At 40.5% G+C, this 23886-nt stretch overlaps 1 protein-coding gene and 1 non-coding gene across 2 annotated transcripts in view; both read left to right on the top strand.

Annotated features, from left to right (window-relative positions):
• Positions 1–1560: 1560 nt before the first annotated feature.
• Positions 1561–1662, top strand: LOC138431425 (U6 spliceosomal RNA). Its single transcript, XR_011253694.1, has one exon. It is a non-coding gene; the product is annotated as a U6 spliceosomal RNA (small nuclear RNA).
• An 11166-nt stretch (positions 1663–12828) lies between these two features.
• Positions 12829–23886, top strand: part of DRD3 (dopamine receptor D3) — a 61132-nt gene continuing 50074 nt past the window's right edge. The window contains exon 1 of the mRNA XM_069554053.1: positions 12829–15117. The gene's annotated coding sequence lies outside the window, so the exon portion shown is untranslated. The remainder of the gene's footprint in view (positions 15118–23886) is intronic.

The raw sequence follows: 23886 nt of genomic DNA, 5'->3' as shown, positions 1-23886 counted from the left end.
GTAAATAAGCGCATTAAAAAATATGCTCAACACCATTATTCATCAGGGAAACACAACTTAAAACCTCAATGAGCTATTGCTTCATATCTATCAGTATGACTTAAAAATTTAAAAGGCTGCACATACGTTGTCATTAAGGATGAGCAGGAACTGGAACTTTCATACAGCTTTGGTGGGAACGTAAAATAACAGCCACTTGCGTGGTACTGCTTTACACCTATCACATGATCCAACCAGTCCACCCCTAGGAATGTATCCAAAGGAAAAGCACACATCTATACAAAGACATGTACGCATATGTTCATAGCTGCCTTATTTCTAATATCCAAAAACCAGATATGGATAAACAGCAGAATAAGACTCAGCATTGAAAAGCAGTCAATTATTGCTACAAACAACACCATGAACAGATAGAAAATAACTATGCCAAGTGATAGGCAAAAAAGAATGCGTACTGTATGATTCTATTTAAATAAAAATCCTTCACAATGTAAGCTAGTTTATACAGACAGAAAGAAGAGCAGTGGTCGCCTAGGGAAGGAGGTTGGAAGCAGAGAAGACAGTTGGGCAGGATTACAGACAGGCCCAAGGAGACTTTGGGGGTGATGAACACGCTGACTATCTCGATCACAGTCAAGGGTGTAAACTTATATTAAAAGGTATCACATTGCATACCAGTTTAAAAAACAAAACTCTAGGGGTGATCACGAAGCATAGCTAGCATGAGAGAGAGAGAGAGTTAGCATTAGTTCATAGATACAACGTGGCCATCCTGCTCAAATTATGCTCCTGTTCCACAGCAACACTGCAAAGGTTACAGGGACTGTCTGGGGGACAAAGGGAATATTCCCTCCCTGGTTTTGAGGACTTTTGTTTATACTGCCTAAGGTTGCACAGTTTTGAAGTTTTGTGAACATTTCCTTTACTTTAATCAGACTGCTAAATCTTTTTAAACTTATAATCCAATCATTTCCCCCAAAGACCATGAAGTGTGAAGGTAGTGTTAGTCACTCAGTCATGTCCAACTCTTTGTGACCATAAGTTTTGTCAAGTCAGATCTCCCCATCCTTTGCTTTTAGATCAATTGATATTTTACATGTGACAAGCATGTTTCATAATTTTAAACTGTTTCCTAGTATTATAAATAGAAATGCTTTCTATTTCAACCTTTTGAATCCTAGTTGAACTATCCAGCATTGCAATATACTAGCTATCCCTCCTCACTTTGAATTAACTTCAAACTTAAAAGTTAAACTTTCTAGATTTTCCAGCCACAAAATCAATAACTGTTAAAAGTCGCTTGAAGTCTTAAATCATATCAATGCTTTCTTTAGTCAGTCTACCAAGGCAATAGAAACAAAAGTGAAAATAAACAAATGGAATCTAATCAAGCTTATAAACTTTTGCACAGCAAAGGGAAGCATAAACAAAACGAAAAGACGACCTACAGACTAGAAGGAAATATTTGCAAATGATGTAAACAACAAGGGCTTAATTTCAAAAATATACAAACACCTCATAGAACTCAATAACAACAACAACAACAGAAAAAACCAATGCTTGCTTCAGTGGCACATATAATAAATTGGAATGATACAGGGAAGATTAGCAGGGCCCTTGCACAAGGATGACATGCAAATTTGTGAAGCATTCCATATTTTTATTCACGTTGAGGTTTGACAGAAAACAACAAAATTCTGTAAAGCAATTATCCATTAATAAAAAAATTTTAAAAAATCAATCAAAAAAAGGGCAGAAGGCCTAAATAAATATTTCTCCAAAGAAGACATATAGATGGCTAATAGGCACAAGAAAAGATGTTTAGTATCACTAATTATTAGAGAAAAACAAATAAAAATCACAAGTGTGAGGTACACTTGTCAGAATGGCCATCAATTAAAGTCTACAAATAATGTATGCTGGAGAGGGTGTGGACAAGAGGGAGCCCTTCTACATTCGGGAATGTAAACTGATGCAGCCACCATGGAGAACAGTATGGAGTTTCTTTAAAAAAAAAACTAAAAATAGAGTTTCCATACAATCAACAATCCCACTCCTAGGCATATATCTGGAGGAAAAAAAAAAACTGTAACTCAAAAGCATTCATGCATCACAACGTTCATAGAAGTACTATTTACAGTAGCCAAGACACGGAAGCATCCTAAATGTCCACTGACAGAAGAATGGATAAAGAAGATGGAAATACCTATACACAGTGGGATATTACTCAGCCAGAAAAAAGAATGAAACAGTCATTTGCAGCTATATGTATGGACCTAAATGTTATCATACTAAGTGCAGTAAATCAGAAAGAAAGCTATAAATACCATGTCACTTATAGTGAAATCTAAAATATGACACAAATGAATTTATCTATGAAACAGAAACAGACTCTCAGGTATAGGAAATAGACTTGTGGTTGCCAAGGGATGCAAGGGGTGGGGGAAATGACAGGATGGCAGGGGAGAGAGGGATTGGGAGTTTGGGACTAGAAGATGCAAAGTGCTGTATATAGAATGGATAAACCATAAGGTTCTACTGTATAGCACAGGGAACAATATTCAGTATCCTGTGATAAGCCATAATGGAGAAGAAAATAAAGCCACTTGACGTCTCACTGTGTCTTGCTGCCAGTCTTGGTTATTACACAAGTAATGAAGATGGCTATGGAACTCACTTTGCTTAGTGAACGTATAATTGAGGTATTTTCATAATGCTACACATTTTATTGACTATGTGATCACAGATATTTAAGCTCACCTCATTTCAACGTTCTGGAGAAGGCAAAGGCACCCCACTCCAGTACTCTTGCCTGGAAAACCCCATGGACGGAGGAGCCTGGTAGGCTGCAATCCATGGGGCTGCGAAGAGTTGGACACGACTAAATGACTTCGCTTTCACTTTTCACTTTCATGCGTTGGAGAAGGAAATGTCAACCCACTCCAGTGTTCTTGCCTGGAAAATCCCAGGGACGGGGCAGCCTGGTGGGCTGCCGTCTATGGGGTCACACAGAGTCGGGCACAACTGAAGCGACTTTGCAGCAGCAGCAGCAGCAGCAGCATTTCAATGTTCACACTTTCGCTAGGGTTTGTCATCATCCTTGGATGTGTCTGGTGACCCAGTACAATGTCACCTGACACCCTTTAACTAGACTAGGACATACTGCTAACTAGGCCAGGACATACTGGCCTTTATTTTACAGAGAATTCTGAAAGTATCTCCCAGTTACTGCAAATAATGACAAAAGCAAAACAAAAGGGACTATGCGCAATAACATTCTCCCCCTAGTAGTCAGGGAGTCATCCTCCAGAAGAGGTTTCCTGTTATTTAGCAGCAGATTCATAAGCTCCCTTATCGCCCCCCTTCCTCACCCACACTTCTTCCCTTCCTCCCCGCCCCCCCATAAGGACTAAGGCACTTGACAAGCCTCTGGCTCAGCCTCAAGTGGTTTCTTTTGAAAGAAAATCACTGATGAGTAGATTACAGCTGATTGGAGATACCTGCCTGAGGGAATTTCCTAAGAACTGAGCGCAGACAAGCCTCCCCCAAGTCTTAGGAAAGTTGCTACTTCTTCATTGTGGATGACTACATGAAGCAGATTTTGCTCTGAACATTAGTGATAAATGACTTGGAAGCAAGAGGAGACTTTCTTTTACTTGGGTGATTTCAAAAGAAAAAAAAAAATTCTTTACAATACACTCCAAGACTAAGTCTGTCTTTCCAGTGGAAGGAGGAAACGTAGGAAGTGACTTTTCTGAAACAAGACAGCATGCCTTCCTTCAAAGCAACAGAGAAATCCGGGTAGTAAGTCCAAGTTCACGGAAAACTGATGACATGGTTTTATAAGATCAGAAATTTTGGCATTCTCAACACGTCTGTAGAGATGTGAAGGGCAGAAAGAATAATGAATTCAGGATTCAGAGGGGACCTGGCAGGGAGTGTTATCTGAAACACAACTAGGTGCAAAACTACCAGTTAGATGGAAACAAAAAGAGGAAACCGAGTCTAACACACTGACTTGGAGATGGATAAAAGTCACATTGGCTGTGTCATTTGGGGATACCATTTAGGATATACTATCTCAGTCACTCGGATGAACAGGGACAGAAGCTTCTTGTTCCTCCTCACCCCCTCCACATTGCACCAAGCCATATAGGTCCTTACGTGCAGTAGGGATGCTCTGTGTCAGCAGGGCTGGAGAAAGAGAAGTCCGGTGTAGGCCCAGTTAACTTGGGAACCCCTCTGAGAGGTAGGCAGCAGGAGCCTTCCAGGTGGAGAAGCAGCCCTTCTTCAGTGAGGGCTGCCACTGCCTCTGATGGCACATGTAAGCATCAACTGTCTGCTACCCTCTTCATTTCCCTTCTCAATCCAAGTATTCTAGTGTTGGCTGCTGCAAGAAATCCAGCACCGTGCTTCTCCAATTCTATGTTAAGAAAGTTCGGGGTTTTTCAGGGTTTCCTTTAAATTTCCAACCCATACCTTGAACTGGTGAAATGAAAAAAAAAAAAAAGTCTAAAATTTAAGTATTAAGTTTAACAAAGATAAAATTATTTTGTCAAATTGTTACAAAGGTTTCTGAATGCTTACTCTCAATTTCTGTATCTATCTTGTCTCAGACCAGTAACAAAGTTCACCAAGTGGCCCCACTTGGTAAACCACGCCTTGAGCCCTAGAGCATGTTCTTTTGACAATTAGAATAGACGGACATAAAAATGTCATTAGACAGCCCTAGGTTAGAACTGAACATCAGCTAATATCTGTCATAAAATAGTCACCCAGGAGAGGTGAGAGCCATATGAGACACTGAAGGAAAGCTTAATCTCTAGAAGAAAACTGATGTTGAAACAGAGAAAGAAACGATGAACAGGTGAAAGAGATATGCAGGAGCGTGGACAAAGAAATATATAGACATTTATGCCTGCTTCAAAAATAAAAATAAGTTTAATCAAGATACTGAAAGACTGAATATATAATCAGACTGTGGCCAGACCATATATAAAAATAGAACCTTTTTTATATATGGAACTTGCCCACAAGTTCCATATATAAAAAACAGGCAGCAACCTGCCCACAAAGTCAACCAATTTACGATAAATAACCCCAGAAGACAGTTGGCTCTAAGTTAGACTTGTAGGAAGCCAGACTGCCATCTCTGGAGATAATCAAAAAGCTAAACAATAACTTAAATAACATTCACTCAGAAACAGACAGGACTTGATTAATAACTGACAGATTCCCTAATTTTTGTCCCTTCTTCATCTCAGAATCAACCAGAAGTCAGACATGCATCTCTAACTAATCACACAGGAGGCCCTGCTTCCCAGTAGCCCACTTATTGCTTCCCCAGGACAACAGCCACCAGTCAGGGCATTCCAGAAGCCTTCCCTTTGTTCACTATAAAGCTGCCTGCCTCTGGGTCTCAGCCTAACTTAGAGTCTCTACCAAAATGCAAATGTCCACGGCTGACTCCCTTGCCATAGCACGCTCTGAACAGTCTTTGGTTTTCTCATTTAGTTGGCCTTCATTTATTTCCACAAAATGCTTATTTTTGTTTGGAGACCTCAGGGCTGTTCATAATGGATAAGCATTTCATAGAAATCTGCACATTCTTAATAACGAAGTCCTATCAGGAAGTCCTGTCAAGCCTGTTTCTAAAATGTAACCCAAATGGATTCACTACTCCCCTATCCCCAGTCCCACCGCTGGAGTCCAAGAGACCAGCCATGTGCTTTGGATCGCCACAATGACCTCTTCACTGCTCACCGCTTCTTCTCTTGCTCATAAAGCAGCCAGAGAGATCTGCAAATCCAGTACATCATTTCTCCTCCGCTTAAGCCTTCAAATGGCTTCTATCCCACTCAGAAAAAAATTCAAACTCCGATAACATATGGCATACTCCCTCTCCAGCCTCACCTTGTTCCACCCCTCCTGTCATCCACAGCACTCCAGTTACACTGGCCTCCTCAAATGTGCCAAATGTGTACCCATCTCAGGGCCTCTGTGCCAGCTGTTCCCTCTGCAAGGAATATTCTTCCCTTGACCTCAGCATGGCTGGCTGCTTTCTGTTTAGATCTGAGCTTAGCAATCGCCTTTGCAGGGAAGCAAAGAAAACAGCTGCTCTACCGTAGTCACCCAGCCACTGTCACGTCACCTGATTCTACCTCTCTGGATAATGCTCACCACTACCTGAGACTGTGAATTGTTAGTCCGTTTGATTCTCTGTTTCCCTCTACCAGAGCAGGAATCTATCTGTCATGATTATCCACTGTATCCCCAAGCCCAAAAAAGGCCTAGAAGCAAACTGATGCTCAATAAGTATTTGTTGAACAAATAAATGAAGGAATTAAAAATTGAACTGCCTGAGACTTTGGACTCTGGTAGGTGAAACAAATTCTCCTTCATCACATCCCAGCTCAAATCTAACTCCCATTAACTGAAGCACCCAAATCAATTTCCAGCTTCTCTGGAAAGTCTTCCAGTTCCACTCAAAGGCTGTGCTTTTTTGCTTCCTCACATATAGCTCTGTCTGAAAGATTCATTTGAATTTGGTCACATCCACCTTGAAGCCTACTGCCTAGTCCTGTTAAACTCTTCCCTTGCTTCTTTTTTTCAAAATTACTTGATTATTTATTTGTTATTTTGGCTGCACTGGGTCTTTGTTGCTGGGTGCAGTTTTCTCTGGTTTCAGAGAGTCGGGGTTACTGTCTAGTTGTAATGTGCAGGCTTCTCTTGTTGCAGAGCATGGGCTTTAGGTACATGGACTTCCATAGTTGTGGCGCACAGGTAGAGTTGCCCTGTGGCATGTGGGATCTTCCTGAACCAGAGATCGAACCCTGTTCATTGGTAGGTGGATTCTTAACCACTGGACCAGCAGGGAAGTCCCTTCCCTGCTTCTTACTGTAGCACACGCACAAGTCCTACTCAGCAAACACACACTGCACTCCATAAAACAGTGCAGTGAGCATAGTGAGAACTCAGTGACCAGCTGTTGGATAGATTTTCTCAGATGCATATCAGGTAAAACTAGGATAACATAAGGCTAAGTTGTAAAGGACAGAGCCGGTGATGAATGAGGCCAAAGCAGAGATCTCAGAGCACTTCCTCAAATCCACATGGATTCCTTCTTGGGGTGATGGCCTGTGTTACCCATTGCCTGTTCACTGGTTTGTTCTGTGCAAAGTTATCTCATCTCTTTTCCTAAGATGCATTCTGTGCTCCAAAGGCAATGCCATGCATGGCTTAGGATAACATTATTAAGGACAGGCTTATATGCCCAGTGGGCAGCCAGCCAGAAATTGCAGCTTGAATGACATTTTTTTTTGTTTGTTTGGCAAAAAAAAAGCATTGCTTCACCACCCTGGAGCTCAAACACCAGTTCACCCAGTTGGTGAAAGCTTTTTGCTATTTTATTGAAATTATATTCCTGAAAACTCATATAGTGGTTGCTCCCATAGAGTCTGGTTTGTAATACCACTCTTTCTGAAGTATGTAAAAGAGCTAAAATAATGTTTTTAGGAGTGAATTTTCAAAAAAGATCAGCAATTCCACAGGTTACTCCGGCTTTTTTTCCCATCTGCTGTGACAGCAGGTGTGATTTCACAAGCCCACTCCCATCAATCATCCTCCCCAACCTGTCTCTGGTGCCTGACAAGGTGTTTATGTGCATAACATGGAAACCATCACTAGATCCTGCAAACGAGCAAGGCTGCCTTTCACAATCCTCTAAAGGAAGACTTCCATGGAAACCTCGGTGCTGAGCTCAGGTGGGTGATTTACTGAATCTCCACAGTGTCACCTGCTTCCAGGAGCTGCAAACTCAAAACCCTTCAGGGGCAAGTGGGTACTATGAAATTCGGAAGCATCCTAGTGTAAGACAACAGAGTGGAGAAAAAAGTGGCCAAAATGCATAGTGCATGCTCCATCTTAAAAAAAAAAAATGCATTCGCTTTACAGAAAAATGTGCTGGCTAAACCCAAGTTTAATATGGCCAGGCATCACCAGTTTTCAATCTTTATGCTTCTATTCAGTCAGTATCCTAGCCTGAGGCCCAAGCACAGATGCTTTCCACAGAATTTGAGAATTTATAAAATTATGGACAATGGAAACTGGAAATGATCTTAGAATTTACTTATTTCAACTTCATCTTTTCAAGTAAGGGAACTGAAACCCAAAAGTTGATAAACCAATCAAAGTGCGCATAGCAAGCATGTAGCAGTGTCAAGATAAAACTCTAGTCTCCAACTCCAAGTCTGATGATTTTTCAGCTACTTGCCATCACTTTTCCTATGTGTTAGTAACAACCTTAGGCTTCACGTTAGCATGCTTAAAGTGAATATTACTTTAAAGCTATTACAACATTAATAACAGTAAAAGATATCACTTTAAAGCTATAACAACAGTAATATTAATAACAGTGATAGTAACATCTGAATAGTAAAAGTTCAGATGACAGAGACTGGATTAAAATGTTATCGCATCCCTAGTGGCTCAGATGGTAAAATATCTGACTACAAGGTGGGACACCTGGGTTCTATCCCTGGGTTGGGAAGATCTTCTGGAGAAGGGAATGGCAACCCACTCCAGTATTCTTGCCTGGAGAATCCCATGGACAGAGAAGCCTGGTGGGATACAGTCCATGGGGGTCACAAAGTGTCAGATACAACTGAGCACTAACACTTTCAGTAATTTTGTCATTTAAGATAACAATAATGTTTAAGATGTGTTTCACAGTTATTTTACATGATAAACAATGACTATGAAATTAAAATTTCAACTATGCAAGAGTATGTGTGCACGTGGACAAAGACAAGAATGAAATTTGCAAAATGAAGTTAGAGTAGCATGATGATACTGTCATTCTTTTAAAAAAACATTTTAATGTGTAGTAATATTCCCCATGGCATTTTAGATTATTCTCTTTAACATGAGAATTCATTTTAATCTCAAGGGTAGTCATTTACCACTTCCTGTCTTCTTCCTTATTAGCAAAACCTCATATTTGGTTCAGCTATCTAGGAAAGGCCCAAGGAGAATGTCCTAATAGATCTGTCAAAAGCAATGTTTCCATTCCCTTTGCTACTGATTGGCTGAAGCACGGACATATGATAGAAATCTGGAAAGTGAAACACAAAAAGAATTTGTGTAGAACTACTTGGAATAGGTTTCCTAATCTTAGTAACAGGCCTCTTTCTCCACTTCTGGATGTTGTTTGAGAATACGAACACCTCTAGCTGCTGCAGCCATTTTGTGACCACGAGGCAAGCCAAACTAAGATCAAGACCTATAAACTGAGGCTGGCAGAGCAGAAAGATAGAAATGACCCCTAAAGAGTTAGTGTAAAGTCACCTACCTCTTGTACATATTTTCTTGTAGTAATCAACTCCTTATCATTTAACTCAGTTGAAAAGGAAGTTTCCTGTTGTCTTCCAAAGCCCCAGCCAAAATAATAAGCTTAATTCCCTCCTCTGTATTTTGGGGAGTGTAGCGGGATGCCTTTGTGGAGAGTGGAGCATACCTTATGTTTTCTTCTCCTTTCCTCTTGCTAAGGCATAGGCAGCATGACTACATTCAAATTCTCTGGTGCCTCATTTCAGGGGTGTGATCAAGAAGGATATAAGCACAATTCTCGTGCCTGAGCTATCAGTTATGGTTCTACTAAGCCCCCCAATATGACCAGAACCTGATGACCATCAGCACTTTAATCTGACATCTTTAAACCATAAGAGAGTTGAAACCAAAGTGAGAGAAAAATCCTCTCTTAAGAGAAAATAAGATAGAAAAGAGGAGGAAATGAGCATTTCTAGGATAGGCATGCCACCCAATAAATCTGAAATTTTAAAAACTCCCCCAAGAGCTCTAGTGATACCAAATATCCTTGTTTGGATGCGTGTATTTGTCCTATTTCAAACCAGCTAGTTTGTAATAATCCGTCATTTTTCTTTACTCTGAGAGTGACTGTATTTCAATCACAGTACTGCAGTAGGCTATCTGGACATCAATGACAAGTTTGCAAAGGGGCTGTGGAGGGGACAAAAGCTACCACTGAATGTAAGATTATTGTTATTAACATACAAAGTTCTACAAGTCTTGTCTGCTAGGGAGAACTGAACTTTGGAGGATTAGAAAATGTAACCCACAGAGAACAAACTGCAGATACATTTTATACATGCTGAGAATCTTGAAAAATCAGATATGAAGATAAAGGAGCTCCTTTGTGCTCGAGGGCAGGGATCAAACTATTATAAAGGCACTTACCCAAGAAAGGCATGGTGTGTGAACACTCAAACCTCAATTTATGACAATAATAATAGTTTATTTCTAATGGGAGAGAACATTTCCTCCTGGGAAATCCTAAAGGGTTTAAAAGAATTTTTACAAAATAAACATATATTTTTCATAGGCATTTGCAAAAAAAAAATAAAAAGCACAACCTATCCTATAACAGAATGTTATCAACTATGAAAAAGTTAAGGAACATCTATTAATCCTCCATCTTATTCCCCACAATGCCCTTCACCTCTTAATGTAAAACAGTTCAAACATGCCACACCCAGTGTAGGGCTTCCAGGCCCCTTCTGCTTTCTTAGGTATCTCTCCTTCTGTCATAACATTTCTCCTCCATCTCCCGCATCTCTACCCCCTACATACAGCCTCCTAATTTCCAGGAGAGTGGTAAAAACAAATGGAAAATAAATAACAAACTCTTCCTGTTGTATCTGTAACTTTTAGCAGGCTTGTTCTTTACACCAGTGCTTCTCAAACTTTAATGAATAACCTAAGAATCTTGTTAAGACAGTGTTTCTAGATTCAGCAAGTCTGGGGTGGTACCCAAGATTCTCCATTTCTAACAACTTCCAAAGTAAAGTTACCATTGCTTCTCCTGGTCCATGGCCCAATACTTTGAGTAACACTGTTTTATAACATCAGTTACATAAACAGCAGCTGAGACTCAAAAAAAAAACCCACTCTAAATAATTAAATGGCAATTGCTTCAGAATGTGATGGGATTTGATAGAATTTGAAATGTGCTGCTCTGAACACTAAATATGACAAGTGCTATAAAGACTGAACTCAATATATTACCTATTGCCATATAGTAAAATTATTGGCTTAAACCAGTATCAGACATTTATAATGCTCATGAATCTGAAATTTGGGCAGAGCTTTGCAGAGATAGCTTGTCTCTGTTGTACATGGTGTCTACTGGACAGCTCAACTGGAGATTAGAATAGCCACTTACAAAATGACTTACTCTTAGGGTTGACAAGTTGATGCTAGGTTCCAGCTGGAAGCTCAACCAGGGTTGTGGGGCAACTGTCTTTGGGTTGCCATTTCCCTCTCCAGATCTTCCTGACCCAGGGATCAAACTCACATCATCTGCACTGGCAAGTGGACTCTTTACCACTGAGCCACCAGGGAAGCCCTCTTTGGAAGATACAACCTGCCATACTCATCAACCCAAATCCCTTTTTAAATAAATGATGAGTTAAATTTTTCTAATTCTATTCCACCCCATTCCCATTTGTATGTAATTCGGGGAAGAAGAAAAGAAATCAAATATTGGGAAAAGTGAGAAAAAGGTTAAAGAATGAAAGATTATCTGATGGAGATAGGAAAAAACAAAAAAAAAAACAGGAAGAAAACAGGTAGAAAAGTGAAGACAGAAATATAAAAAGGGAGTAAGATGCAAGCAGACAAACTTGTGCTTGCATGCAAAAACAAAGGAAAATATCACTTATTTACTTCCTACTCTTACTCTCCTTCCTGAAAAACAGTGGAATGGGCACTAATCTGATTGGCTGGGAAGCTTATATTGTAACTTGCTGCCATTTTCTGATAGAAAGGAAGAAAGACTGGAGCACCGTTCTAAACAATAATAAATTAATTGAACTATTTTTCTCTTTAGCACATTTATTACAGTAGCAGAGTGAATTCAAACATAAAATCCAGGGCTTTCTCATTTATGGCAAGACCACTACATCACCGGTGAGGCATGGGGGCAGGGATTGGGACGATGCGACCATACTATCTGAACCACTTACTACGTTTGCCAGAGTACCTTTGCACTCTGCAACTGGAAGTCTGATTCCGGTGAAAGACATGCCAAAGGGCTATTCATTGATGGTATTTATGCAATTTAAGATCATCGTGACAATCAAATCTACCAGTTCACACTGAAAAATCCTAGTCACCTTGACCTTGACACCGAGAAACAAAATGTTCCTCTGTTTATACAGAGCCCTGAAAATTGACTCCCCACATTGCCTCATTTGGTCTCCACAGTGTCATGCTGAGTGTGAGCTCTGTGGCAGCTTAAAGTGATGTCAGAAAGTCATGTTGCACTCAGTGGTTGGTGCTGAAGGCAAGATTCCTGTAGAGAAACCGAAGAGTTGCCACCCTGGAGCCAAATTTCAAAGACTTCAAAGAAGCATTTCTACCACAAAATTCACACCAATTCCCTTTCAGACAAAACTCCTGAACACGCGAATGTATCAGAAACCTACCACCTTTTTAACTGTCGCTCTAAATCTCCCAGTTCAGCTTCAAAAGATGAAGACTTTCTTGATGAAGCACTGATGACTGGTACATGAGCTGTTCCAGTTATGCTATTGAGATGGGTTCCTGGAAAGAAAATGAAAATGATCTATATTTTTCTTGATTTCTGCCCAAGCATGTCTGTTTTGTAGGCGTCCTGGAGTCCTTCCCAGAAGGCAAATCTCAAAATCTTCAATGCCAATCATGAATAAGAGTTTCACTCACTTAAAAGAATGAAACTTGTTCAGTGTTGTATGAATGGAAAGTGCCAGATAAAAGGAGCAATTGCTGACTGTCACCTACACTGAAATCCTGAGAAAAAGGACCCCTCATTCATCCTCGCCTGCCCATTCTCTAGGGCACTGAGTTGACTGCTTAGATGTGTGACTTTGGGCATGTCAGTTAATTTCTCTATCTGCTGCATTATCAGGCAGGTTCTTACCATGGAGCTGCCTGGGAAGTCCTTGGATGGCTTCAATAGCATAAGTTAATTTTCCCATAATTCTGGAGGCTAGAAATCCAAGATCAGCTTGTTGGCAGGTCTGGTTTCTCCTAAAGACTCTTCTTGGCTTGCAGACGGCTACCTTCCTGCTGTATCTTCATGTGGCCTTTTCTCTGTGTCTCCCTGGCGTCTCTCCCTCTTCGTATAAGAACACCCATCAGATTGGATTAGACACCCCATAATGGCCTCATTTTTACCTCATCACCTCCTTAAAGATCTTATTTTCAAATAGAGTCACATTACGAGATTATAACTTGAAAAGGATACAATTCAATCCACAACAGTCTCTGTAAAAATGGGCATCATGAGGATTTATGTAAGATATAGATGGGAACATGAATTAGAGGATGCACTATAAATGATAAGTCACCATAATATTTTATCATTGAATATCATCATTTTTGTCATCATAATTATTATTCTGTATGACATATTGGGGGAAGATCCCCTGGAAGAGGGCATGGCACCCTACTCCGTTCTCACTTGGAGAATCCCACGGATAGAGGAGCCTGGTGGGCTGTAGCACATAGCATCACAGACTTGAACACGACTGAAGCGAATTAGTATGCGTGCACACATGACATACGTCAGACTCCTGAGAAATCTAAATATTCCACTTTTGAGACAACTGTAGCATAGCAGTTAAGAGAACGTGCTCCAGAAATAGTTGATGGCAAGATCCAGATCCTGGCTCTACTACACGTTAGCTGTGTGATCTTCAGAAATTCTCTAAGTCTCAATTTCCTTATTTATAAATTAGGGATGTAAAAACATTACCTACCTTTTAGAGTTGTTGAAGGGATTAAAAGAGAGATAGCATTAAAATGACTGGCTACTAGTACATGCTCAATAAATGATGGCTGCTGTTAATAGCCATACTTAGACCTTGCTGCTGCGGCCTTTCTCAGCCAGCAGAGATCTCTATCATAGTCAAACGAGGACTAGCTTCCCCATGACAGTCCACACTGCAGCTGCCAAACATAACCACTGCCAGTGGAGAGGGTAGTGAAACAGTTCCCACCCTTTCTGAAGGAAGGAAAAGAAGTCAAAAACAAGAAAGTAGGGGATAGTTAGGATTCCATGGTTAAACATTATATGAACAGGTGACCATGAATTAAGATTGTCTAAATTTTAGCGCTGCTTCAGAAACTGACTTTCACTGACTGTCCTTCATTGCGTCTCCCTTTAATCAATTCTAAATTTTTTTTTAATTACTCACATATACCTCAGAGGAGCCATAAGAATGAATTGGCAAATGTTATTGTAAAGTTCTCCGAAAACAAGTAGTGCCGCTAAATAAACATTTTCAATTTCTCATAGTATTAAGCTTATTTCATCTTTATCACCAGTTACATGCCTTGATTTTGCTTCCTCTGTAATATATTTCCTTTAACCTTCTTTTCCAAGACAGGCTTACACCTCCAAGTTCAATTATTCTGTCAGTTGTGTTTTAAATTGTACTGATTTCTATTAACCACTTGTGGTATCAATTTGTTGATCTGCTCATTCTTCTGAACCAATCATCTTTACACCCACCAAAAGCTGGAATGACAATTAAACTGAGAAAGGTGAGAATTATTCAAAAGAAATTAAAGCCATAGAAGTAAAGACAGTGGGAAACTGAGATTCAAAAGAGCATTGAGGGGAAAATACACATGTACTAAAAAGCATAGCACAAAGCACGTAGAGTCACAGAGGGAAAAGAGAAAAGCAAGGTAGAAAACGGATTCTGCTTCTGCCTGCTACACTTCTCTTTCAGCACCAAGGACAGAGCTTCTAAAGGGCTGACCCAAGCGACACTCAGTTTAGGGTCCCTCCCAAATCCTCTAGAGAAAGTGATGCATTTGAAAGCAGTCATGAAACATGCAGTAAGATCTAATAGGGAAGCTGGAAAAGCAGCACACAAATGATTTCACCTTAGAGGCAAAAATGGGTGATTTTATTTCTGTTCATTTCCACAGTTTCTGTGTCCTGAGAATGGCAAAGTTTGCTTTGCTTGGGCAAGTCTGCTGTTCGTAAATGGTTATAGGAGCTGAAGTGCTAAACCCCACCGCCTCCAGAAATCAGAAGAAATTTTCAGGGTAAGTAATTTTATTTCATTTCTAATTTAATACACAGTGTTTTCCTAAGAGGTTATTTAAGCAGCTTGGGGTTCTGTGGTTCTCTGAGACTATACATTACAACTCTGTACCCTCTCTCAAAGACCTGAACCCCTGAGGAAACTGTTTTCATTTTCTCCTCATTTTTTGGACAGTAGAAATGTATTTTCTTTCTCGTTTTTCCCCCCAAATTAGATCTTCATGGGCTCTAGAAACTATATCAAGGCAGAATTTTAAAATGAAAAATAAAAAGCTGTTACTATTCCTGAGATTTGTATGGAAGTTGATTATTTTCCTCTTAAGGGTTTTACTTAATTGAAAGGGTCTGTTATTTTAAACTCCCCAATTCAGCACCCTGGTAATCCAGAGCTGAGGGTTTGGAGAGGCACTGTTTTCAATGGTTTATTTTAAGTTAGGCTGCTTCCAAGTCAGAATCCAATTATTCCCAACAGAGATATGCAGTACTTGAGATGATGATTGTGTATATTTTCTTTAATGATGGCAGATGATTTTGAGGATATTGTTGTTTAATTGTGGGACTTTCATTACTTACAGTAGCTTATTGGGTCAATGGAAGTTGTTGCAATTAGGCATTTGTTCCAGTTCATGCCTTCAGTTTAATCAAATACTATCAAAATGAATGCACAAATAATAAGGCAGCAATAGCAAGTGAAACTTGGAATCTAGACACATTCTGCATCCTGCTTGAAATTTATAGGTGAAGCCGTTTGCTTACTGACACCGAAAGGTCAGTAAAATGCCTGTCCTTAGGTAAGAGTGAAGAATTGATGCTTGATACAGCATTGGATTTCTTGTAACCAAAGAGAAGCAGATACAATATGAGAAAGATTCTTACTCAGACACTGTTTATTTATAGTTGAACATTTTCAAGGGTCTGCTTGGCCAGCAGTGTGCAGAGGTGTTGAACAGAGTAAATACTGACAGCATCAAAATGCATACCTGATATTAATGAATCTATACAGAAGGCTGCTTATTATGGAATGTGAATTAAAACAAATGCCAAGTAGACTTTACCCAATACTAAACTCAGTTTCTAATACATTGCAGTTGTCATCAATCAATATTTGCTTATTGATTGACTAATCCATTGAGTTCCCCATTTTACCTCTGACTAAAATAGTAGGATATTCAGATATCAGAATTTGTGATGGAAAGTGGGGATGCTCTGCTTTAATGGGCAAGTTTAATGAAGAAAAAACTATATTACCTTAGCTACTGGATCTCAATAACCAAGCATGATTTTTCTCTGTATATTTGCCAACAATGTAAATGTGCCCAAATATATAAATAAGCTATGAATTTCAATTCACTTATGAATCTTCAGAAGGAAAATAAATTAGACACAATTTTGAAGAATAAAGTGCCATAGAAATACTAAAGACTATCTCTAATAATAATGACAATGTAACTCCCACGGTTCCTACGTGCAGTGTGCACCTGCGTTGTCTTCTCTGAGCTTGGTCAGGTCACATGCACAAGATACTCTGAAAAAGTGAGGTTTTAAAATTAGCCCCCATTTCTGGCTTGTCTCTCTCACCTGAATAATGGGGAAGTTAAGAACATGGGGCTCTGGAAACAGACAGCTCTTGGGTTGAATCAGCTACAGAATTACTGGTGTATGACCTCAGTGACATCCTTAACCTTTCTGTTACTTACTTTCTTCATCTGCAAAAATGGCGATAATAATAGCACCTATTTCTTTCATCAAGTTGTTATGAGGTTTAAATAAAATAATGCTTATAAATGAATAAATTAGTTATGATTATTAATTTTTTCAGGCAATATAGCAAGTCTGAATTGAATTCCCAAGCCAGAAAAGCCTTGGAAACTAGAGATCAGGATGTAACTGAGTGAAAGTTCAGAGATGGCAAAAGACAGGGATCTGTGACACAAGTAACTGGTCTTGCAACCCTGTTGTCACCTGGAAATGATTGCCCATAGCTACGGCCACCCCCAGAATGAAAGAAAGTGAAAGTGAAGTCACTCAGTCGTGTCTGACTCTTTGCGACCTCATGGATGGTAGCCTACCAGGCTCCTTCATCCATGGGATTTTCAATGGCAACCCATTTCCAATACTGGAGTGGGTTGCCATTGCCTTCTCCAGGAGATCTTCCCAATCCAGGGATTGAACCCGAGTCTCCCACATTATAGGGAGATGCTTTACCGTCTAAGCCACCAGGGGAACCAGCATAGATACATTAAATAAGTCACAAATTTTGGATTTAGGAAGACACAAGATTAAAGCTGGGCTCAACTCAGACCCCTATATTGTGCAATCCTGGGAAAGTTACTGAAATTCTGTCTCAGTTTCTTAATCTGTAAAAAGAAGATATCAGTATCCACCTTCAGGGTTATTATAAATATTAAAATGAGGTGATATCTGCAAAGTACTAGTGCCTAGTACAGAGGAGCAGCCAGAAGTGGTAGTGACTCTTATCTTCAGAAGGAGGTTAAGAACTCAAGGTGTTTTTGTTTTTGTTGTGTTTTGCTTACTCCATGTCCTCAAAGAAAGAAAACAAATAATTAAAACCGTATAAATCTTAATGAGTAACTTCCTAACAAACTCAAATGGGAGTCTGGTATGGAACCAGGAGCCCAAACAGGCAACGGACAGATATTCCAGGCAGACTGTGGTTCCACACTGAGGGACAGAATATCATCAAAGCAGAATGCATGTCATAGCTCATGGGGGCCTGACCACACAATGTCCCTCTGATTTTTAAAGCAGATTAGACACTCACTCAAAGAGATGCTGTATAATCATAAGGGATTTGATTTAGGTCATACCTGAATGGTCTAGTGGTTTTCCCTACTTTCTTCAATTTCAGTCTGAATTTCTCAATAAGGAGTTCATGATCTGAGCCACAGTCAGCTCCCAGTCTTGTTTTTGCTGACTGTATAGAGCTTCTCCATCTTTGGCTGCAAAGAATATAGTCAATATGATTTCGGTGTCGACCATCTGATGATGTCCATGTGTAGAGTCTTCCCTTGTGTTGTTGGAAGAGGGTGTTTGCTATGACCAGTGCGTTCTCTCGTCAAAACTCTATTAGCCTTTGCCCTGCTTCATTCTGTACTCCGAGGCCAAATTTGCCTATTACTCCAGGTGTTTCTTGACTTCCTACTTTTGCATTCCAGTCCCCTATAATGAAAAGGACATCTTTTTTGGGTGTAAGTTCTAAAAGATCTTGTAGGTCTTCATAGACCCATTCAACTTCAGCTTCTTCAGTGTTACTGGTTGGGGCATAGACTTGGATTATCATGATATTGAATGGTTTGCCTTGGAAATGAACAGAGATCATTCTGTCATTTTTGAGACTGCATCCAAGTACTGCATTTCAGACTCTTTCGTTGACCATTATGGCTACTCTTTTCTTCTAAGAGATTCCTGCCTGCAGTAGTGGATATAATGGTCATCTGAGTTAAATTCACCCATTCCAGTCCATTTTAGTTTACTGATTTCTAGACTGTCGACATTCACTCTTGCCATCTCCTGTTTGACCACTTCCAATTTGCCTTGATTCATGGACCTAACATTCCAGGTTCCTATGCAATATTGTTCTTTATAGCATCATACCACTGGTCATTCAGGTATGACCCAAATCAAATCCCTTATGACTGTACAGTGGAAGTGAGAAATAGACTTGAGGGACTAGATCTGATAGACAGAGTGACTGATGAACTATGGACGGAGGTTCATGACATTGTACAGGAGACAGGGATCAAGAACATCCCCATGGAAAAGAAATGCAAAAAAGCAAAATGGCTGTCTGAGAGGCTTTACAAATAGCTACGAAAAGAAGCAAAAAGCAAAGGAGAAAAGGAAAGATACAAGCATCTGAATGCAAAGTTCCAAAGAAAAGCAAGAAGAGATAAGAAAACCTTCCAGAGCGATCAATGCAAAGAAATAGAGGAAAACAACAGAATGGGAAAGACTAGAGATCTCTTCAAGAAAATTAGAGATACCATTGGAATATTTCATGCAAAGATGGGCTCGATAAAGGACAGAAAATGTAGGGACCTAACAGAAGCAGAAGATATTCAGAAGAGATGGCAAGAATACACAGAAGAACTATATAAAAAAGATCTTTGTGACCAAGATAATCATGATGGTGTAATCACTCACCTAGAGCCAGACATCCTGGAATGTGAAGTCAAGTGGGCCTTAGAAAGCATCACTATGAACAAAGCTAATGGAGGTGATGGAATTCCAGTGGAGCTATTTCAAACCTGAAAGATGATGCTGTGAAAGTGCTGCACTCAATATGCCAGCAAATTTGGAAAATTCAGCAGTGGTCACAGGACTGGAAAAGTTCAGTTTTCATTCCAATCCCAAAGAAAGGCAATGCCAAAGAAGGCTCAAACTACCACACAATTGCACTCATTTCACATGCTAGTAAAGTACTGCTCAAAATTCTCCAAGCCAGGCTTCAGCAATACGTGAACCGTGAACTTCCAGATGTTCAAGCAGCTTTTAGAAAAGGCAGAGGAACCAGAGATCAAATTGCCAACATCTACTGGATCATTGAAAAAGCAAGAGAGTTCCAGAAAAATATCTATTTCTTCTTTATTGACTATGCCAAAGCTTTTGACTGTGTGGATCACAATAAACTCTGGAAAATTCTGAAAGAGATGGGAATACCAGACCACCTGACCTGCCTGTTGAGAAATCTATATGGAGGTCAGGAAGCAACAGTTAGAACTGGACATGGAACAACAGGCTGGTTCCAAATAGGAAAAGGCATATGTCAAGGCTGTATATTGTCACCCTGTTTATTTAACTTATATGCAGAGTACATCATGAGAAACACTGGGCTGGAAGAAGCACAAGCTGGAGTCAAGATTGCCGGGAGAAATATCAGTAACCTCAGATATGCAGATGACACCACCCTTATGGAAGAAAGTGAAGAGGAACTAAAAGGCCTCTTGATGAAAGTGAAAGAGGAGAGTGAAAAAGTTGGCTTAAAGCTCAACATTCAGAAAATGAAGATCATGGCATCTGGTCTCATTACTTAATGGGAAATAGATGAGGAAACAGTGGAAACACAGTCAGACTTTATTTTGGAGGGCTCCAAAATCACTGCAGATGGTGATTGCAGCCATGAAATTTAAAGACGCTTACTCCTTGGAAGAAAAGTTATAACCAACCTAGACAGCATATTGAAAAGCAGAGACATTACTTTGTCAATAAAGGTCTGTCTAGTCAAGGCTATGGTTTTTCCAGTAGTCATGTATGGATGTGAGAGTTGGACTATGAAGAAAGCTGAGCGCTGAAGAAGTGATGCTTTTGAAGTGTGGTGTTGGAGAAGACTCTTGAGAGTCTCTTGGACTGCAAGGAGATCCAACCAGTCCATTCTAAAGGAGATCAGTCCTGGGTATTCTTTGGAAGGAATGACGCTAAAGCTGAAACTCCAATACTTTGGCCACCTCATGAGAAGAGTTGACTCATTGGAAAAGACTCTAATGCTGGGAGGGATTGGGGGCAGGAGGAGAAGGGGACAACAGAGGATGAGATGGCTGGATGGCATCACCGACTCAATGAACGTGAGTTTGAGTGAACTCCGGGAGTTGGTAATAGACAGCGAGGCCTGTTGTGCCTCAATTCATGGGATTGCAAAGAGTTGGAGACGACTGAGCGACTGAACTGAACTGAACAAAGAGATGCTACAATAAACTCTAAATACTGTGTAAGAAATTAAAAGGCTCATTAAAATTTGTAAGTAGTGTGATATATAATGATTCTTGAAAGACTAAGACCAGGAATAATCTTCTAATCCTTGCCTTCTCCACTTTCTCACTTCCATCCACTCTTAACTAACACCCTTCACTGAGGTCATCAGTAATCTCCTAATTTCCAAGTCCATTAGACACTCTGCAATTGTAGTTTATTTGACTCCTTCACCTATTCCCACTTGCCCTTAAACAATAAAAGCTACAATATTTTAAGTGAATTGTGCCAGACATGATGTTAGAGCCATGGTTCTCAATGGGGAGAGCAATTTTGCCCCCTCAAGGGACAGTGACAACGTCAGAGACTTGTTTCACTGTCACCTCTGGAGGGAGGGCCATGTTACTGGCATCTAGTGCGTAGATGTCAGGGATGTTGCTAAAAATCCTACAGTATAGAAAACAGTACCACCTCACCCCAACAAAGAATTTTCCAGCCCCAGTTGTCAATAGTGCCAAGACTTTGCATGTATAATTTTATTTGATCATTATAATAACCCTATAGAGTGGGTATGATTGTCCTCATTTTGCTGATGAGGAAATCAGGCTATTGTTATGAATTACTTAGACAGTCAAAGAATTGATGCTTTTGAACTATGGTGTTGGAGAAGACTCTTGAGAATCCCTTGAACTGCAAGGAGATCCAACCAGTCCATCCTAAAGGAGATCAGTCCTGAATATTCACTGGAAAGACTGATGCTGAAACTGAAACTTTGGCCACCTGATGCGAAGAACTGACTCATTTGAAAAGACCCTGATGCTGGGAAAGATTGAGGGCAGGAGAAGAAGGGGACAACGGAGGAAGAGATGGTTGGATGGTATCACCGACTCAATGAACATGAGTTTGAGTAAACTCTGGGAGTTGGCCATGGACAGGGAGGCCTGGCTTGCTGCAGTCCATGGGGTTGCAAAGAGTCAGACACAACTGAGTGACGGAACTGACTGACTTAGAGAGTGACTTTTTTTTCCCAGCTGGGCTGGGTCTTCATTGCTGTGTGTGGGTTTTCTCTAGGGGCAGCAAGAGGGAGCTACTGTCTAGTTGCGGTGCGTGGACCTCTCATTGCAGTGACTTCTCTTGTTGCAGAGCATGGGCTTTAGCCTGTGCAGGCTTCAGCAGTTGCAGCATATAGCTTCTAGAGTACGGGCTCAGTAGCTGTGGCACTCAGGCTTAGTTGCCCCATAGTATGTGGAATCTTCCCTGATCAGGGATTCAATCCTTGTTCCCTACATTGACAAGCAGATTCCTAACCAGTGGACCACCAGGGAAGTCCACTTAGAGAGTGAATATTAAGTTCAGAAATTCCCTAGACTCTTTACTTCTCCTACTGGAGAACAGTTTACTTGATGGCATATCTATCAAAAGAAGAAAGAAAAAAGAAAATCCAGCCCTGTTCTGTGTTATATAAGCAGTGCTGCTTAAAAAAAAAAAAAAAAAAAAAAAAAAAACCTAAATAAAATCTAAGGAGGGAGGAAGTTGAAACAATTAGCTGAGAAATAGGGAGTAACCTAGCATCTCAGTCATTTTCTGCTTTCATCTCCCATACCCACAACCCATCAGGAACTGCCTGGGCAACCAAGGCTTACCCCACAGCTATGCTAAAGAATCTAAGACTAGAGATAGTGTAACACAAAAAGTAAGTAAGTCAGAAATTGTAATGGTGATTCCAACATCAGGCTCAGAATTGATTTTCAGAGTCAAGGGTTTCCCTTCATATAATTAGTCACTGACACTCAGCTGTGCTATTTTTAAGCAGCTGCCAAACCTCAGCAGAGTAAAATGTCCAGCACAATGGTAACAAATATCCCAAGGTTTTATGCTTCCCTCCTATCCAAAAGATGAGATAAGGCCAAGACATCACTACCCAACTGCAGACCCCAGGAAAATGTGATTCCTGGCCACTGATTTCCAACATGGCCTAGTTGCAGAAGCAAAAACGTTCCAGGCCTGAGCCTGTCTCAAAGGTGAAAATATCCTTGAACAATCAGAAAGCTTTGTATTTTTCCAAAAGCTCTTGGCAGTAACAGTGCTATCTCCGGGGTAGCGGCTGCCCTTCTCCGAATAATGAGAAAATTATAATTATTATCAAAAATTATTATTATGCTTTAAAATATATTTAGTGCAAACAGTGTGCCAAGATAAAGAACATTTTTTTTTTTAAACAATCCTCTGAATCCATTCCAAACTGCTCGCCCCTTACAATTAATTATTTGTTCACTTTAACACTTTCACATTCCAGGCTGAAACATTCAAAATGAGATACAAAATGACAGCCAGGGATAAGCCAATCTCCAAATCAAAGGAGAGCTGCAGTTAGCAGAATTGAGAGCAAATGCTGGCCACCCAGCCGGGTCCTGGAGCAAGAATTCCCATGGAGGCCCATATACTACATGTCTACATAGTTCAGTTACAACTAACAAACAGTATTGAAGGAGATGCTTACTCCTCCTGCCTTAATAAAGGTACCTTTTCAAAAACCTGGAAGGCCAGGTTTGAATTTAGGATCCAGGCAAAATGTGAGAAGGCAGGAGAAACTACCCCACTCCTCATCCTGTCCCAGGCGCTCTGTCTTCTCTCCCCATCTCAGGCTACCTCCAAGCTATTCATCCAAACTCCCCTAAACAGCTACCCCGGGGGCCCATGGGTCCCAAACATATGCCGCAGTCTTCCTTCAGGGTGACAAATCCAAAATGAGGCTGGTGCTGCCCTAGAAATAGGGTCCAAGCAGTCTGGGCAGAGAATCCTGTGATCCTGATACCAAGAGTATGGTCTAGAGGGCCTCCCTGGCGGTCCAGTGGTAAAGCATCCTCTTGCCAGTGCAGGAGACACGGGTTCAATCTCTGGTCTGGGAAGATCCCACATACCACGAGGCAATAAAGCCCGTGCACCGAAACGATCAGGCCTGCGCTCTAGAGCTCGGGAGATGCAGCTACTGAAGCCCACTTACCCTGCAGCCTATTCTCTACAATGAGAGAAGTCACTGCAGCAAGAAGCCCGCACACCACACT

The sequence above is a fragment of the Ovis canadensis genome, chromosome 1 (genome assembly GCF_042477335.2).
Source record: "Ovis canadensis isolate MfBH-ARS-UI-01 breed Bighorn chromosome 1, ARS-UI_OviCan_v2, whole genome shotgun sequence".
In the NCBI taxonomy this organism is placed as follows: Eukaryota; Metazoa; Chordata; class Mammalia; order Artiodactyla; family Bovidae; genus Ovis; species Ovis canadensis.
The sequence above is the reverse complement of the archived record's forward strand: the minus strand, read 5'-3'. Positions and strand labels throughout refer to the sequence as shown.